A 19925-nucleotide genomic window follows, 5' to 3' on the forward strand; every position below is an offset into this window, starting at 1 on the left:
AATGAGTAATTAAATAGCAATCAGTTTAGATGATTAGTATAGAATTAGCTGGCAAAAGGAAAATTTATGTATTACATTGTATTACTGAGAAGTTTTTTCCATAATAAGTTATTGATATGGTTTGGCTCTGTGTCCCCATCAAAATCTCATGTTGAATTCTGATCCTGAGTGTTGGAGGTGAGGCCTGGTGGGAGGTGATTGGATCATGGGGGTAGTTTCTAATGGTTTAGCACTACCCCCTTAGTGCTGTCTCACGAGGAAGTTGTCACAGGATCTGGTGGTTTAAAAGTGAGTAGCATTTCCCCCTTCATTCTCTCTCTCTTCCTCCTGCTTGACCATGTGAAAATGTGCCAGCTTCCTCTTCACCTTTCAGCATGACTGTAAGTTACCTGAAGCTTCCCCCAGCCATGCTTCCTGTACAGCCTGCAGAACCATGAGCTTATTAAATCTCTTTTATTTGGAAGTTACCCAGTTTTAAGTAGTTTTTTAATAAAAAAGTGAAAATGAAAAAATACAGAAAATTAGTACTAGAGAAGTGGGGCATTGCTACAAAAATATCTGAAAATGTGAAAGCAACTTTGGAACTGGGTAATGGGCAGAGGTTGGAACAGTTTGGAGGGCTCAGAAGAAGACAGGAAGATGAGAGCCAAGGTCTGGAACTTCCTAGAGACTTGTTAAGTGGTTTTGACCAAAATGCAGATAGTGATGTGGACAATGAAGTTCAAGATGAGGTGGTTTCGGATGGAAATGAGGAACTTATTGGGAACTGGAGTAAAGGCCACTCTTGCTATGCTTTAGCAAAGAGACTGGCAGCATTTTTCCCCTGCCATAGAGACCTGTGGAACTTTGAACTTGAGAGAGATGATCTGGGGTATCTGGTGGAAGAAATGTCTAAGCAGCAAAACATTAAAGATGTGACCTTGCTGCTTCTAACAGTATATGCTCATATGAATGAATGAAAAGGTTACCTGAAACTGGAACTTATGTTTAAAAGGGAAGCACTGCATAAAAGTTAGAAAAATTTGCAGGCTGACCATGTGGTAGAAAAAAAAAATTCCATTTTCTGGGGAGAAATTCATGCAGCTGCAGAAATTTGCATAAGTAAAGAGGAGCCGAATGTCAATAGCCAAGACTAGGGGAAAAAATGCCTCTAAGGTATTTCAGACCTAAGCAGCAGCCCCTCCCAAGACATCAGAGATCTAAGAGGGAAAGGTCGTTTTGTGGGTTAGGCCTAGAGACCTGCTGCTCTGTGCAGCCTTGGGACATGGCACCCTGCATCCCAGTCACTCAAGCTTGAGCTGTAGCTAAAAGACACAAAAGTACAGTTCGGCCCATTTCTTTGGCGGGTCCAAGCCTAAGCCTTGGTGGCTTCCACATGGTGCTGGGCCTGTGGGTCCAAAAAAGGCAAGAGTTGAGGCTTGAAAGCCTCCACCTAGATTTCAGAGGATGTATGGGACTGCCTGCATGTCTAGGGAGATGTCTGCTTCACAGGTGGAGCCCTCATGGAGAACCTCTACTAGGGCAGTGTGGAGGGAAAATGTGGGGTTGAAGCTGCCACATAGAGTCCCCACTGGGTCACTTCCTAGTGAGGCTGTGAAAAAAGGGCCACTATCCTCCACACCCCAGAATGGTAGATCCACCAGCAACTTGCACTGTGTGGCTGGAAAAGCTGCACTCCATACCAGCCTATGAAAGCAGCTGTAGGGGCTATACCCTGCAGGGCTACAAGAGCAGAGCAGCCCAGTGCCTTGGAAGCACGCCCCTTGCATCAGTGTGGCCAGGATGTGAAGCATGGAGTCAAAGAAGATTATTTTGGAACTTTAAGATTTAATGGCTACCCTGCTAGTTTTGGGACTTGCATGGGGCCTATAGATCCTTGGTTTTGGCAGATTTCTCTCTCTGGGAATGGGTCTATTAACCTAATCCCTGTACATTACTCATATGTTGGAAGTAACTAGCTTGTTTGCTTTATTTTACAGGCTTATAGGCAGAAGGGACTTGTCTTGTCCCAGATGAGACTTTGCACTTGGACTTTTCAGTTAATGCTGGAATGAGTTAAGACTTTGGGACACTATTGGGAAGGCATGATTGTGTTTTGAAACATGAGAAGGGCATGCGATTTGGGAGGGGAGAGGGATGGAATGATACAGTTTGGCTCTGTGTCCTCATTCAAGTCTCATGTTGAATTGTGATCCTGAGTGTTGGAGGTGGGGCCTGATGGGAGGTGACTGGATTATGGGAGTAGTCGCTAATGATTTAGCATCATCCCCTTAGTGCTGTCTCTTGAGTAAGCTATCATGAGATCTGGTTGTTTAAAAGTATGTAGCACTTCCCCTTCACTCTCTCTTTCTCCTGTTCCACCATATGAAGTTGCACTGGCTTTTCCTTCACCTTCCACCATGATTGTAAATTTCCTGAGGCTTCCCCCAGCCATGCTTCCTGTACAGGCTGGGGAACCATGGGCCAATTAAACCTCTTTTATTTATAAGTTACCCAGTCTCAGGTAGTTCTTTATAGCAATGTGACAGTGAAATAATGTACTACTTTATTGTTCAATTATATTTCTGTTCTGGTATTTTGAAAGATTTATTTTATGCCTAAGACTTAACATATGGTTGATAAATACTCTAAGGTCCTCCAACCAGAATTTCTCTCTCCATTATTTCTCTTTGCCCAAGGTGCTGAGTTGGAGTCTGTAATGACACTACTCTGTGTGAGGATCCTGGGAAGAAGGACAAAGATTTTGAAAAGGATAGCAACAAGAATAGCGATTGAAGAAAGGGACTGATTGGAGAGATTTCAAAGAAAGAATTAAGAAGACATGATGTGGGGGGCAATGGAATTTGGGGGGATGTGAATAAGTGTAGAGAGGGAGAAGAAGTATTCCACAATAATGGCCAGGTTTGGCTTGAAAAAACTGTTTTAAAGGAGCTAAACTATTAGCTCCCCTAAAACAAAGTCACCTAAACTACAATATTTGGCATACCCCTTGTCAAACAAAAGTGCTGAATTGGTTAAACTGTTTTAAATAGTGTATACTAGTGCCAATGATGAACATGTGATTAAAAGCATGTTTTAGTGAGAGGTCATAAATTCAGTTTTGCATATGACAATTTCGAAGTTCTCATGGGAACGCTAAGTGAGGATGTCCCATTGTGTTTGGAAAATGTAAGTTTAGGGCAGATGGGAAATGCAGTTTGCATATGTAGACATGGTGATAATGAATATATACATGGTTACTGAAAGCAACACAGTAGAAGGAGTATATGTAACCTGAAAATGGAAGAAATTACTGGACAGATGACATAGGAATATTGATGTTTAGCAAAGCAATAGGTACCCATAATGAAGACAGAAGATAAATAGACAGAGATGTAGGAGAAGGATAGGGCAATGTGTTTTTTGTGGAATTCATGGGGGAATAAAAGTACTTCATAAAGAGGAGAGGACTCATCTATGCAAGGGCTTTTGAAAGTTTTAAGACAAAAAGTGAAAATGGCAATAGGATTTAGACACAATTACTTGGTGAGACAGATTTCAGTGAGGTAAAGAGAGACAAAGTCAAATTTCAATGCCTAGATTTGCTAAGGAAGTGGGAAAATGCAGGTGACAATGAAAGGAAATTAGAGAATATCATTTGGTGGGAGGGGCTACGATGTCAGGGCAACTCTGCTGGTGAGTTGGTTGCTTAGTTAAAACAGAATAGACCTAAATGTGTTTAAATGCTGATAAATGCAGTCAGGATTGAAAAAGAAGTTGAAAACGAAGTTGGAAAAAACATGAAAAACAGAATAGGCCTCCCTCTGAGGAAGTGGGAATAAACAGCATTTCTTAAAAAACAAACAAACAAACAAACAAAACCCAAGTTCTAACGCTATGTCAAAGAGGAGACAAAACTTCCTTTATTTAAAAAAAAAAAAAGTATAGATTCATGGTCCTGTGGCTACATTTACAAAGTTGGTGTCAGAATTTGAAGGCTTTGCTTTCTATTTAGTTGTGAAATGAGAGGTGAAGACACTTGTGATGGTAAATAGGTAAGACATAGGAACTGAAATTTGATGATAAAGTAAATGCATCAAGTCATTAGGAAGTATATATGGTTGTAATGTTGTTCCATACTATCTTGTAATGTTGTTCTAGAAGCTTTATCTGAGTTACTTAATTATAGCCTCAAATAATTCCATGAAATAGGTACTTTATTATTCTCCTTTTATAGGTGATAAAACTGAGAAGACTTGAGAGAGCTTTAATTAGCCACTGTAGAGAATGGCACAAATAACTAAGAAGGCACCTAGAGTTTGCAGGGCAGTAGTGAGAAGTCAGTTGCACTGAAGCTGATAAAATACTACTAATATCATCTTCACAGCTGTATCACATTCTCCAGCAGCATTCAGGGTTCCAGAGCAAGGTCCAGAGAAAGCTGGAAACTAGACCCCGCCCAGGGTTTACCCAATTGAGTTTAACAGAATCCCAATGAGGCTAAAGGAATAGGCAAAGGTAATGATGAGCCCTGGAGAGAACGCTGGGTAGGGAGAGAGAAAAAACAGAAGGGGAGCAATAGAGAGAAGCCACAGTGGTCAAGGGCTGGATAGCTTTGGGAGATTGTGTATGCTATGGGGAGCTACCAAATAACAGTTGGAAGAATAAAACGCTGCGGACAGATGGTGAGTTGTCTGAATTCATGGCTTACAGATTGTTCTACTTGATAGTTCGATCGTAGCAGTGAGGTGTGAGTGGGTATTAAAAATAAAGAGAAGGTAACACTTACGTTAGTCGAGGAACTGAGAAGCCTGTACAGGAAAGCACCATGAGTTTATAAAGAAGATGGCAGGCCTTTGAATAAAGAGGAAGACAGATTTTACACTTCAGAAAAAAAAAAAAAAAAAAAAATGAAAGCCCTAGAAGTCGTCTGTTGCTGGCTGACAACTAAGTTAGGATGTCCCATTGTATTTGGAAATAAGGTGACAAATAAGGGCTGAAAATAATCTAGTATGAGTCTAAAGGGGACACTGAAGAGTTAAGAAGATGCCAATTGTACCATCCAACCCTAAGAATGTCAAGTGTAGTGTAATGAACAGTAAATTCCCAATTGCAAGGGCTACAAAGGAAAAACAGTTCTCCAGGGAAACCCAGTATTTGGTCAGTACAAAGCAGGGCTTTGAGCCGGGGAGTTAGTTCTCAGGAAAGGTCAATTAAGAGGATACCATGGAGAGGATGGGGAGTGTCGGAGAATAGGTCATAGGAAAGAAAACAGTTCTACGAAAAGGAGTGTGGGAAAATGAGGTGCCCCAAAGAACTGTCATTAGCTGGCCTACCATAACTGGGAATGTGAGGATGGGAGATTTTGCAGACAAATTTTCAGACTAAAATTCATGCAAGAAGAAAACAGCTCAGGTCATCAAAAGGAGAGTAGATAAACTGTAGGATATTTATACAATGAAATACAACTCAGCAATAAAAGAATCTACACATGCAATGACATAGAGAAGTCTGAAAAGCACTATGCTAAGAGGCTAGGCATTGAAGGTTGTTTACTTATAAATTTATCATATTAAAAATAAAATACAGTAAAACCCTAGTTAAATAAAGTAAATAAATAGAGTAAAATCAAGTAAAACTATAGTTACATAGAGCAGATCCACAACTGAGTCCTCTTGTGGTGGGTAGGATTGACTGCGAGGGGACATAAGAAATTTTCTGTGAGGATGGAGATGTTCTATGTCTCAATAGGGGTGTGGGTTACATGTGTTTTGGCATCTGCCAAAATTGAATAAACTGCATATCTAAGACCTATGCATCTCAATAGATATCAAATATATATCAATTTTAAAAATAGCTCTGGCTGAGTGCAGTGGCTCGTGCCTGTAATCCCAGCACTTTGGGAGGCCAAGGCACGCAGATCATCTGAGGTCAGGAGTTCAAGACCAGCCTAGCCAATATGGTGAAAACCCATCTTTACCAAAACTGCAAAAATTAGCTGGGTGTGGTGGCAAGTGCCTGCAATCCAAGCTACTTGGGAGGCTGAGGCAGGAGAATCATTGGAATCCAGGAGGCGGATGTTGCAGTGAGCTGAAATCGCACCACTGCACTCCAACCTGGGCGACAGAGTGAGACTCTGTCTCAAAATAAATAAATAAATGAATAGGTCCGAAGCCCTTTATTAATCTATTTTGATCTAGGTTCTTTTGCTTCTCATGACTTGTTACCTCAGTGGTATGTTGAAAATTGGTATGTTGGGGGTTGATTGCTGACAATTGCCCCCAAAATTGGAAACACCGATACCCTACGGTGGTTGCATAGAACTCTGAGATTTATGGATGTGATACTGTTTGTTTGGTGGGTTTATACAGTAGATACTCAACAAAAGTGAGTTGCAATAAGTTGACTGTTCTTCAATCACAAGAAAACAAGGCGCTTTGTGTGATGCTCTCTTAGGGTAAAAATCTAACATTAACTCACTGGCAATCCTTGGATTATGCTGGTAAGAGAGTCAAGAGGCTTTGCTTGAAATACTGATATATGCTACTATCATTGTTTTTTAGATCTATGGCATTTTTATGTTGACAAGATTAGCATCTTTGCTCTCCCTTCTCTGTAATTTATGGTTGTTCTGACAAGGAGATTGCATGCCAGGAGTTACAATTAGGTCTGAGTTTATGATCAGTTATTTCTTTTGTTACAGTATTTACTTTCTTAAATAGCAAACAAGTATATTTTTGCCCTAATAAAGAAAATATAATTTTGTATTTGCAACTAAACATAATTTATTGAAATTATGTTTCTAGGAAAAAATGGCTGCATTCATAGTTGCCAAAATTGACCATATTGGGAAGCATAAACATTTTTATATTGGTAGCTACATTACCTCACTGTTTTACTTATTTTACTAGAGAAAAAGGAAAATCCTGTCTGTCAGTTAAAGGAAGCTAAGTAAGAAAAAGTTATTTTAAAAGTAATAAAAATATATATCATAAGAAAAAATAGAGGTTGAGAGGCATCCAGGAATTTCTGAGCTTTCTTAAGGTACATTAAAGCATGGTAGAAAGAAAGCTAGACTCTAGGTGGAGTTCTGTCACCTACTCTACCCGTGTTTTTGGAAAACACACAAACTCTACATACTTCACAGGATGCTGTCAGCACCAAACAAGATAATATATCTAAAAGTGTCCTGTATATCCCCCAAATTGTTGTTAATTTAATTATTTAGATAGCATGGAAACAAGTAGATAAATCAAGCACCAAAAGAATTCTGTTTTATTTATTTGTTTTTCTGATCAGTTTCTGTCCTATGATCCAATACATCATCTAACCTCCAACTGTTCTTGTTCACTTTAGAATATGATAAGTACTTTAGTTCAAAGCCAAATCATTTTTTATTTAAATATAATAACTCAAATATTTTGTAATTTAAAAAGCTTGGACTGGAATATTTATGTAGACTTTAATTCTAGCCGTTGGTGCTGACATCCAAAAGGAAGGTAAACATGTCATCAGTTTGGTTCCTCATTTACACCATACCTAGCAAATGGCCGACTATGTAATAGAGATTTGAAGCTTAATGACATAAATTAATGGATAAACAAATGAACAACTGAATGAATGGTATGCAGAAGTTATAGCACATGGTGGCAATGAATACATTAGGCAATTAATAGGAATCATCAGGTTGTTTGAACTGGTCACCTCATATATCATTATCTGGCCACGTCCTACTCATTTTGAAGGCCCAATACAAAAATATCTTCCACTAGAAAGCTTCACCTACCCCAGGTAGAAAGGACTCACTTACTCAGAACTGTGTCTATACCACTGTAAGAGCACCTATCCCGCTGAGTGACAATTAGCATTGGCAGTCAACTCCGATAGCCCTAACCTTCCTAGGGCAGGGACTGTGCTTTGCGAACACACAGACCCTGGGACAATGCTTGATACAGAAGGTCTTAATGAAACCTTAAAGAGTCAGTTTAATAAAAGAGTGCTTTACATTTTCTTTGAATTCCTTTTAGAAGAGGAAAAGAGAACCTATCAATCAAGACATAAGCTCAGTAGACTTGGCAAGGAGGAAGAGTTAAACAGGCAGTCTTAGTATAGCTGAAAAGCTGCCTCGACCTTTTTTATTTTCCTCCTACATTTCAAACATTTGGGGCTGTCATTACGCAAAAACTTAGTACAAACATCTTCATTTGTATAACAGGAAAAGCCAGTTTGTGTTTTCATTCTGTAATTCTTGACTTACATTAAGATTATAAAGAGAGCCCATTCAATGGCTCTTCCCTTTCTTCCCAAAGCTACAAAGACTCCCAATTACCTTTTGGTCATTTTCCCAAGGACATGGAGACTAAATTAAAAGAAAGTGAGCTCCTCCTCTTTCCTTTAGATTATAAATTCTTTGAGGGCAGAGTTTTCTTGTCTGTTTTGTTCACTGTTCTTCCTCAGCACTTAGAACTATGCCTGGCACAGAGCAGGTACTGTTGTTTGAATGAATAAATATTTGATAAAAGCTGAAAGTTTTCTCATTTGAAAAAAATCTTTGTCCCATTCTAAGTATTAAAATGATACCTAAATGGAACTGCAGAAAATTAATTAACAGAAATCCTTAAAAGATATGTATTAAATTTCTTGTCACATGCTTCATTGATTCTTCTTATATCCATTTAAACTTGAAAATCGTATCAAGCAGTTTGAATTGTCCTAAATAAACTCAAGAAAATAAAGACAGTATCTTCAGGTTTATTGGTTTTATAATCTGTGTGCAACTTGATGAAGTTTGTTTAAAGAACTTTTTATTGAACAGGAAGGTTTAAGCATATTTCTTAATACTTCTATTGTGTAGCTTGAGTGTTTTTATTTTTTCTTGTAAACATATAAAATGCAAATATGCAGTGAATCCACAAATGATCTGAGTCCTCTCAGTTTACTTAGCCTTTCTGATTGTGTTTCCTCTAGCATTACATTCAAAGCAAGGTTGATCAATATAAAAGTCACGAACCTAGCTATGTGGCTCCTGCACAGTTTATGGAAATGAATTCCAGGTGAAACTTTACAATAACCTGTTGTTGTAATTGGAGATATTAAATATAGGATATCTATCCTGTTGTTGCTATACATTGCACAGAACTGCTAAGTTAATACATTGCAAAAATAACTGCAATGGCAAATTTAAATTTTCTAACCATTTGGAATATTCCAAATATACCAAAAGTTATCTAGGGAAAAAAGTAATGTATATTCATATACCCACCACATAGCTTCAGTTTGCCATATTTGCTTCAAATTTTTCTTAAAGAACTTGATCTTCACAGATAGAGCTGAAGCTTTCTGTGAACTGTACAATCAATCACATTTCTCCCCCACTGAACTTCCCTTCCTGAGGGCCTACTCTCCTAAATTTTGTGTGTATCATTCTTATGCATAGTTTCATTCTTTTACAAAATGATTTCTCTCTGAAGGATATAAAACAACATTTTGCCTGTTTCTTTAAGCTTTATATATACACCACATTTACATTATGCTCAGCACAGAATAAGGACCCAATAAATGTTACTCTATTTGATATGCCACATGCTTTATTTCCTCTTAACGTTGCATCTGAGACTTAGCCAAGTTGATACACGTAGTTCCAAATAATTTGCTTCAGCTGTGTTCTTGGGCGCTGTTGTGTGAGTATGCCACAAAGCCAAAGTCTTTCCTATCTGAAAGTGCCCTTTTCTTTTTCTTTTTCCCATTTCTTTCCTTTATTTTTAGGGGGAGGGAGACAGGGTCTCACTGTGTCATCCAGGCTGGAGTACAGGCATACTATCACCGCTCACTGGAGCTTCAAACTCCCAGGCTCAAGCGCTTTTCCCACTTCAGCCTCCCAGGTAGCTGGGAATACAGGTGACACCACGCCTGGCTAATTTTTTTTTTTTAGTAGAGATTAGGTCTCACTAGGTTGCCCAGGCTGGTTTTAAACTCCGGAGCTCCAGTGATCCTCCTGCCTCAGCCTCCTGACTAGCTGAGATTACAGGTGTGAGCCATTGTACCAGCTTGAAAGTGCCCTTTTATTTCTCTCCTGCAGTGACCGCTGATACCCAGCCATCAGCTAGAGGCTGTTCCTCTACTGCCACCCCCTGCAGCCTGCCTACTGGTTTTATAAGGTACTGGGTTGGTGTAAAGTGATGTTTTTCTCTGGTAATAGGAGAAAACTGTTGGTTCTACTTAATAGACATAATATTAGAGGTCTTAAAGTGATTAAGTATGCAGACTATGTAAATCAAATAAATAAATAAGTATATGAAAGAACAAGTAAAAGAAATACCTTCTAACAAGCATATTTGTATATTATTTTAAATACAAATAACGCCATAATTAAGTCTATTTATATCTCCTTGCTCACATACCAGTGAGTTTTTCTTGAATCACAGTTAATAGAATGGCTAGGTTGAAAATATGCATATTTTTACTTACTAGATACTACAAAATTGCTCTGCAAATTGGTTTTAGCAATCTATTCAGACAATAGGGTCTAAGAATTTCCCTTCCTAAGCATATTTGCCAACACGTTATTTTAAGAATTTAAAATGTTTTAGCAGTCTGATAGGTGTAAAACATTATCTCAATGTTTTTACATACATTTCAACAATTTCTAGAAATGTTGAGCATCTTGTTAACTTCTTGATTGGTCAATCCAATCTGCTCTCTTCTAGAAATTGCCTGCTTGAATTTTTTGTCTATGTTTCTATTAGTTATTGTCATTTTCTCTGTTAATGTGTAGGGATCCTTTATAAATTTGAAATACTGATCCTAGGTTGTTTATGTATGTTGCAAATATCTATCCCCAGTCAGTAACTTTACTACCTTTGTTTATAGTATTTTTGGTTGACCAGGACTTTTATTTATTTATTTGTTTGTTTGTTTGTTTGTTTTAGAGATAGACTCTCTCTGTCACCCAGACAGAGTGCAGTGATGTGATCATAGCTCACTGCAGCCTCAAACGCCTTGGCTCAAGCAATCCTTCCCTTTTCAGTCTTTTGAGTAGCCAGGACTACAGATGTGTTCTACGATTCCTGGCTAACTTTTAAATTTTTGGTAGAGACAGGGTCTCAGTAGAACATGACATTTTAAAATGTTAATGTAGACCAATTTATCAACCCTTTTATTCAAGTTCTGTAATTTTATTTTTCATTTAAAACACCATTCTCCATTCTGAGTGTATAAAAAGTTACATATTTTATATTTTAGAAATTAATGTTTGCTTTATATAATTAGGTATTAACCTACATGGAACTGATTTTTGTGTACTTGAAATGTACAGAATTATTTATATGTTCTAAATGCATAGCAAAAGGCCTCCAGGTTATTTATTTACCCATCTATTTTTTATTCACTGATTTCTAATGCCATCTCTACTATGCATCCCATTTACATTTGCATGCAGACAGGCAAGGTATTTTTTTCCTGGATTAAAAAATCTAGATCAAACAGATAGTAGGTTATTTTAGTCAGCTCAGGCTGCTATAACAAAATACTATGGGCAGCTTAAACAACAGACATTTATTTCTCACAGTTCTGGAAGCTTTGAAGTCCAAGATGAAGGTGGCAGCAGCTTGTGTGTCTGGTGAGTGTCTGCTTCCTGGCTTGCAGATGGCTACCTCTGGCGGTGGCTGTGTCCTCACATGACTTTTCTAGGGTGTGCTCATGAAGAGAGAAAGCAAGCTCCTCCTCTTCTAGTAAGGACACAAATCCCATTATGAAGACACCTCTCTCATTACCTCATCTAAACCTAATTATTCCCTTCAGGCCTCACCTCTAAGTCCCATCACATTAGGGTTTAGGGCTCCACTATATGAATGGTGGGGAGAGACACAAACATTCAATCCATAACATGGATATTTAATAAATGTTCTTTGACTCGTCAAAAGGTAATTTAAACTGATTCCCTGCAGCAGCCTATCATTTAGAAGCCTTTTAGTTCATCTCTTCCCTCAATGGATATATTGCTAACCTTAGTTATAGAGGAGTCATATTACTGTGCATTTAGCTTACAATATTCCAAATATAGACATCTGGGGAATCAAAAAGAGAAGAAGAGAAACAATATTAGTGTTTTGAGTGACTCTGTCTTCCCTTTCCTGAAATGAATATAAACCAAAGGGTCATGAACAGTAAACAGGGGGACATGAAGTAGCCGCGCCTACAGTGGGTATGTTTCTGGGAGACTCTGTCCGTGTGAGCATCTTGCAGTGTGTTAAGTCTAGTTTAGAAATACAGTAGTCCATTCTTATTGTGGTTTTGCTTTTTCATGGCGTCACTTACCTGTGGTCAACTGCAGTCCAAAAATATTAAGATATTTTGACAAAGAGAGAAACAGAGAGAGACCACGTTCACATAACTTGTATTACAGTAGATTGTTCTAATTTTTCTACTTTATTATTGTTGTTGTTAATCTCTCACTGTGCCTAATTTGGAAATTCATCGTAAGGTATGCATGCATGGTAAAAAAAAAAAAAGCATGGTACAGTATATGTACAGTCTGGTAAAATGTATGGTTGCAGGCATCCATTTGGGGTCTCGGAATGTATCCTGCCAAGAATATGAGGGCACTACTGTAGTATCTTTATTTTTTTTTATTTTTTTATTTATTTTTTGAGACAGAGTTTCACTCTTGTTGCCCATACTGCACAACTTCCGCCTCCCAGGTTCAAGTGATTCTCCTGCCTCAGCCTCCCAAATAGCTAGGATCACAGGCATGCACCACCACACCCAGCTAATTTTGTACTTTTAGTGGAGATGGGTTTCACCTTGTTGGCCAGGCTGGCTCAAACTCCTGACCTCAGGTGATCCTCCCTCCTTGGCCTCCCAAAGTTCTGGGATTATAGGCATGAGCCACTGCACCTGGCCTACTGTACTATTTTTAAATACTATTTTACTGCATAAGATTGCATACACAAATCTATTTACAATGCACTTTATGTCCAGCTTAATGGATTTCTAAGGGCAATTTTACTAGACATGGTTTTCACCATAACTACTGACTTTAAATCCTAATTTCTGAGTCAAACATGGCTCCACTGTAATCAATGTGTCAATGGACCACCAAAATATTGCTTTATCTTGAACAAGAGGTACAGATACAAATAAAACAGCTTTAGGTATTTCCTCATAAGCAGTGGTGAATGGGGAGATGCAAGGGTCTGCCATTAGATCAGCATGTCTTGGTTCTCAAGGTAAACATAGGCATACCAGGACACTACAAATCTGGAAGCATTGTTTACCAGCGACATCTGGGCAACAGTTTGGCCTTTTCCTCCTGGATGAAAATATGACCTGTTGACATTGTGTTCATTTTAAGAACCATGAAGTACCTGCAATGGATTGAGTGTTCGTGTACCTCCCACGTTCATATGTTAAAAAACTAACCCCTGATGTAATGACTCCCACCACCTTTGGCAGGTAATTAAGTCATGTGGGTAGAGCCCTCATGATGCAATTAGTACCCTTTAAAGGAGAGACACACAAAGCTTGCCCCTTTCCCTGTCTCTACCGTACGAAGATACACTCTGTAAACAGGAAAGGGATCTTTACCAAGAACATGACCAAGATAGCCCCTTGATCTTGGGCTTTCAGCTGCCAAAACTGTGAAAATTAAATTGTGTTGTTAAAGCCTCCCAGTCTTTAGTATTCTGTTATGGCAGCCCAAACTGACTAAGGTAGTATCAAACATTATAAAGTCACAGAAAGGGACACACTAAATTTAAAAGAGTTTGACTCTACAAAGAAGTGAGTTTCTCAAAGCTGGAGAGAACTGCTTTGCTCAGACAAGGGCACTACTGAGTAATCCCTTTAGAAACAGGTGACCAATCAAAGCTATTCTGGTATTGGCTGCAGCTGCCAATTCTCTGTGTGACCAGCTCACTTCTGATATAATTTTGTTTATTAGCTTATTATATCAGAAACTTAATCTAACTTAGTCGGGTGTGGGGTCTTATCCAGACAATTTATACCTTACCTGAAACACATCATTGGATTATTTCTGCAATGGCAAGTATAATCAGAATAACTTTACTGTCAATTTATTATACCATAAAGGTTTGTCTACTTGAGGCACTGAAAGGAGAACTCATTCTTTAAAGCATAAGAAAAATGTCCTTGCGGACTTAATTGTAAGATGTTAGCTCTCATAGACATCTCAGAGACTACCAAGTCCTACAAAAATTGATAAAGATCTGAAAAACAGAGACACTGAGCAGTCCAAGGTCATCCTACGAAGAGGCAGAGCTGGTCTTGAATACAGATTTTCGAAATCTTTGTGCCGCTGTTGGACCCACAAACCGAATGCCAATAAGCAAACCAGAACCTATCAATGTAGCTATTTTCTTCCTAAACAATTTACTACCTCAGGACATGGAGACCTAAATCTTTATGTTCCTAAGAGTTCATACTGAAGGACACAATAACAATGATGTGAACTGTGATTATCTGTACAACTCACTTATAATTTTTTTAAATGGACAATGGCTTTAATTTTAGTCCACTAACTATATTTTCCCAGAGTTATTTATTGTCTCAGAGAGTACCACGTGTTACATGGACACTCAGGTTTCAACAACATGGAAGTAGGACGTGCAATTTTTCTTGAAGATTATTAAAATAATAGTGACAATAATAGGACATATAACAATATAACGGCTAACACATATTGAGTGCTTACATTTAGTATTAAAGTTCTATCTAAGTACTTAATATGTATACATTTATTTAATTCTCACAACAAACCTATGTGGTAGGTATTATTTACATCTGAGGAAACTGAAAAATAGAGGAGTTATATACTTTGTGGAGAAAGGATTTGAATCCAGGAATCCTTCCTTAGAATTCACACCCTTAGCCATTCTTTACTGAAATAGTCCTACATAAAAATAAGGAGAAGGAATACAGACCTCTTCCTTACCTTTCTGAATGTAGAATTTTAGTTCAGTAAAGAGGCAATTTGATAACCAGATTGCTGGTACCATGAAAGAGTTAATGATGCTTCTCAGGTGGAAATTTCCTGTGTGGGAGTAATTCACACTCTGGAAAAATGTGGCCCAATATGTTAACATTATGAGCAAATAAGTTCTATCTATTGAGGTGTCGAGGTTGACATATTACTTAGCATATTCTCTATACCCTGCAGATAGCAGCATCTGTATAATGTAGTCGAAATAAACAAGACTTTGAGTGTATGGGAAAGATAATCACATATCACTTTACACATAAACATAAACTTGGCTGCTGTACCTGCTTGTCACAACTCGAGTTCTAAAAGAAGATGAGGCATTTCCAAAGAGCATCTGCCTCAGCCACTAGCTTTATTGTTTCAATTACAGCTGTTTCCCTCTCAGATGTCAGAAATGCCACCACAGTTGACAGGACCCCCTTCAAGAGGGAAACAATATATGCTCAAGTTCTCAAAAACTCCCATGAGTATAAGAAGAAGGTCCAACTAGTGTATAAAGAGGGGTAAGATAGTTTCCATTGTCATTAAAGATGTCTATTCTAAAATGCAATAATTGTTCCTATGTTGGTGAAAGGGTAGTCAATACATTGTTGAAGCCAATACAGATAGATACAGAGTCTTGGAGATATGTCTCAGAAACTTTTCATTCCAGGGAATTGGCAGTTAAGAAATGATTCCCAATACAGGAAACAATTCATGCTGAAGGCCACATGACATGCAGTTGTGTGAAAGCAGAAACTTCTTTGCTGAACAAAAATGGAAAAGCTATTAAATAAATATGGTGCATCCATGTGAAGGAATACTATGCAATAACTAAATGTCACACTTAAAAAGTGAAAATCAGGGAATAGAAAACTATAAATATAATATTATATGATTTTTGCAAATTTTTGTAGTCTTTTCTTAGCTTTTTAAAAATTTGTGTTTTATTTATAACTGGCACATAATTATTAGACATGTCTCTGGGCTATAGTATGATGTTTCAGTGAATATATACATTGTATAATGACCAAATCAGTATAGTCACCAAATCCATCACTTTAAACATTCATCATTTCTTTGTGGTGATAACGTTAAAAATCTTCTCTTCTAGCTACCTTGAAATATACATTATATGGCTATTTGCTATAGTCACCCTACTCTGTAATTAAACATCAGCACTTATTCTTTTTGTTCAACCCTAATTTTGTACAGTTGACCAACCTCTTCAGGTCCTCCCTCCCATCTACTCACCTCAGCCTCTGGTAACCAGTATTCTACTCTCTATTTCTATGAAATAAACTTTTTTGGATTCTACATATGACTGAGATCATGCAGTATTTGTCTTTCTATGCCTGACTTATTTCACTTAATGTAATGTTCTCCAGGTGTATCCATGTTGTTGCAAATTACAGAATTTCATTCTATTTTATGCCTGAATAGCATTCCATTGTGTGTGTGTGTGCGTGACACAGAGAGAGAGAGACAGAGAGAGAGGGAGGAGAGAGAGAGAGATCACATTCTGTTTTATGGCTGAGTAGCATTCTATTGTGTGTGTGTGTGTCTGATATATCTACATCTATCTGTCTCTCTCTACATATATATATCACATTTTCTTTATTCATTCATCTGTAGATGGGCATTTACATTGATCCATATCTTGGATATTGTAAATAGTGCTGCAATAAATATGAAGTGCAGATATCTCTTTGGCATACTGATTTCATTTCCTTTGAATATGTACCCAGTACTGAGATTGCTGAATCATATGACAGTTCTATTTTTCTTAAAAATCTTTATATTGTTTTCTATAATGGCTGTACTAATTTACATTCTCACCAACAGTGCATAAGAGTTCCCTTTTCTCCACATTCTTGCTAGTACTTGTTATGTTTTTGTTCTTTTGATAATAACCATTCTAACAAGTATGGGGTGATATCTTCTCTGGTTTGATTCGCATTTCCCTGATAACTAGTGATATTTTGCTTTTTAAAATGTATCTGTTGGCTATTTGTGTGTCTGGTTTTGATAGTTGCCTATTTTGGTCTTTTGCTCATTTTTAATCAAGTTATTATTATTTTTTGGTACTAATTTGTTTGAGTTCCTTATATAGTCTGGATTTTAACCCCTTGTCATTGCATACTTTGAAAATACTTTCATCCATTTTGTAGATTCTGTCTCCATTCTGTTGATCGTTTCTTTGGCTGTGCAGAATCTTTTTAATTTGATGTAATCTCATTTTTAATTTTTGCTTTTTGTTGCCTGTGCTTTGAGGTCTTATTTTTAAAATCCTTGCCAAGTTCAATTTCATGAAGTGTTTCCCTTATGTTTTCTTCTAGTTTCATAGTTTGAGGTCTTTCATGTAGGTCCTTAATTCATTTAGAATTGATTTTTGTATATGGTGGTAGGTAGGGATCTAGTTTCATCAGTTTGCATGTGGATATCCAATTTTCCTGGCACCATTTGTTAAAGAGACTGTCCTGTTCCCAATATGTGTTCTTGGCACCTTTATAAAAAATCAACTATCTGTATATGCATGGATTTATTTTTGAGCTCTCTATCATGTTCCATTGGTCTAGGTGTCTGTTTCTGTGCCAGTATCATGCTGTCTTGTTTACTTTGTGGAATATTTTGATGTCAAGTAGTGTGATGCCTCCAGGTTTGGTCATTCTGTCAAGACTGTTTACCTATCCAGGATCTTTTGCATTTTCAAATAAATACTAAGATCTTAAAAATTTTTTGTAGTCTACATTCTCATTTTCTCCTCCTTTTATCCTTCTTCCCTTTTCTTCCCCATTTCCTCTCTCAAACATCAGAAAGATACATTGGAGGAAGTTAGGTTACAAAAAAAAATCAAAATGGTGAAAGCGGTTTTCTGTAAATTAATTGGTCATTATTATTTCACCTTAAAGATGTAAAATTTGAGAATTAAATATGTTAAACAGATTTGCCCAAGGAATACAGAACTACTAAGCCTGGGTGGTGCCATGTCATGCTTCTTCCTGCCTACCTACTGAATTTAATCCTCCGATTCCTCAATTGTAAAAGGATGATCTTTCTGAGCTCTTCAAATACTGATGTGACCAAGTCCAGCCTGATATATTTGTATGATTTTCACATTTGCACCACGAAAAAGTGTGTCAAGTAAGTTAACAAGGTAATCGAATTATGTTAATAGAACTATCAGGCCTTTAATGTGCATGTATGTGAAAACAAGTTTGAATTGAAATGAATTCTTTTAAATAAATGAGCAGATCTAAAAATGCTTCCTTCAGTCATTTATTCATTCACTTGCCATGAATTTATTGAGCACCTTTGGTGTCTCAGACCTTGTGCTTGATACTAGGGACAGAAAAATCAGTAACATAGGTCCTACTCTCAAGAAGTTCACTGTCAAGTGAAACCTCTGTCTCTCTCTCTCTCTCTCTCTCTCTCTCACACACACACACACACACGCACGCACGCGCACACACACACACATTAAAGCTACACACATACTGTGGTAATTATAATGATAGTTATGTGCCCAGGTATTAGAGAGGCAAACAAAATATTAACACAACTCTCCAGCCTGTGAAGAATTTTTGAAGACAAGAAGAGAATGTCTTAGTGAGATTACAGAGTATGAATAGTTACCTAAAAAGGGATAAGAAAGAATATTCCAAAGACAAGAACACTCTGACTTTAAAGTGAAGAGTGGCAAGTCATGAGTTTGGCCAGTTGGAGTAAACAAGAGAGAAACATGTTCACCTGTGAAAAAATTCAGACTTGAATCACTGGAGAGAATTGACAAAATCTCAAAGCAAATGCTTCTGTTTATCTCCACTTTTTATTTTCAACAGCTGCTGGAGCTCTGCAACGGCTTTATAAGAGACAGTATTTTGTGGGTCAAGCCATAATCCTATAGACCAGTTCGTGTAAAAGATAGGGAGAATCTAAATTAGGGCGGTGGTAGCACAGATAGAACAGAAAGGATAAATCCAAAAAATAATTAAATTAATCTACATTAATCTAAAGGTATGGGCATTTCAAATATATACACGTCCACAGCTTAGATACAATTTTAGAGAGTTCAAATATCTCAGAGCTCATCCTAACAGTCCATTAATCCTCATTGAAGGTTCCTTTGTCTACAGTAAGTAAAACTGTGATGAATGCCTATGGAAATTAGTTGGAATTAGTTTTCAGTTGAAATTATTATACTAGCATTGCTTTTAAGCACTTAATAATTAAGATGGCCTACTCCTCAAACTACTGAGTAAAATTTTATTTTAGATACGATTTCTTAGGAAATAAAAGTATTCTGCTTTTCCTTTAAAAAAAAAAGATACTCATTATTTCATTTTCCCAAGGTACATAAAAGCTTGGCATTCCTAAGGCACAAAACAAAACACATAACTGATGCATGAAAAAGCTAAATGAATTTGCACGAGGTCGTCTATGTGACATATCTTTAATACCTTGTTAAGTGAGGACTTGCTAAGTCCAAAACTATAACTGTAGAACACGTATGTAATTGAGTAAGTGGAGAGAGATATTTTAACCTTTAGGTCATAGGTGTCAACTCTATGAAATGTACTTTTTAAATATCACACACAATATAGCTTTTATATGTTTTACTATGACAAAATTGAAAGTTATATTGATCAAATTTTGCATTCTTAAATAGCAAAGATGTAGAATTGAAATAAAGAAAATATATGGATGGCCATATCATTTAGTAGATGTGTGGTTCAGATTTTCAGCATATTGGATGCCAATAAAAAGTGACAGTGAAACCACCAAACGACAGCATATAGTTACTTCAATTTTGATTATTTGGCCTTTGACTATTTCCTCCTTGACTCTATCCACATGACCAAACTATGGATAGGGGAAGGAGTGAATTACTGTAATTAAAAAAATAGGCTAAAATTATCAGCATTGTGAAAGAGAAAAATAAGAAAAGTGAAAATTGATAATTTATAAA

At 37.2% G+C, this 19925-nt stretch overlaps 1 long non-coding RNA gene across 1 annotated transcript in view; it reads left to right on the forward strand.

The window, feature by feature from the left end:
- LOC105554263 overlaps positions 1 to 19925 on the forward strand; it is a 169944-nt gene that overhangs the window by 146285 nt on the left and 3734 nt on the right. The window lies entirely within an intron of this gene.

This window comes from Mandrillus leucophaeus, unplaced genomic scaffold, assembly GCF_000951045.1.
Source record: "Mandrillus leucophaeus isolate KB7577 unplaced genomic scaffold, Mleu.le_1.0 Scaffold637, whole genome shotgun sequence".
Lineage (NCBI taxonomy): Eukaryota > Metazoa > Chordata > Mammalia > Primates > Cercopithecidae > Mandrillus > Mandrillus leucophaeus.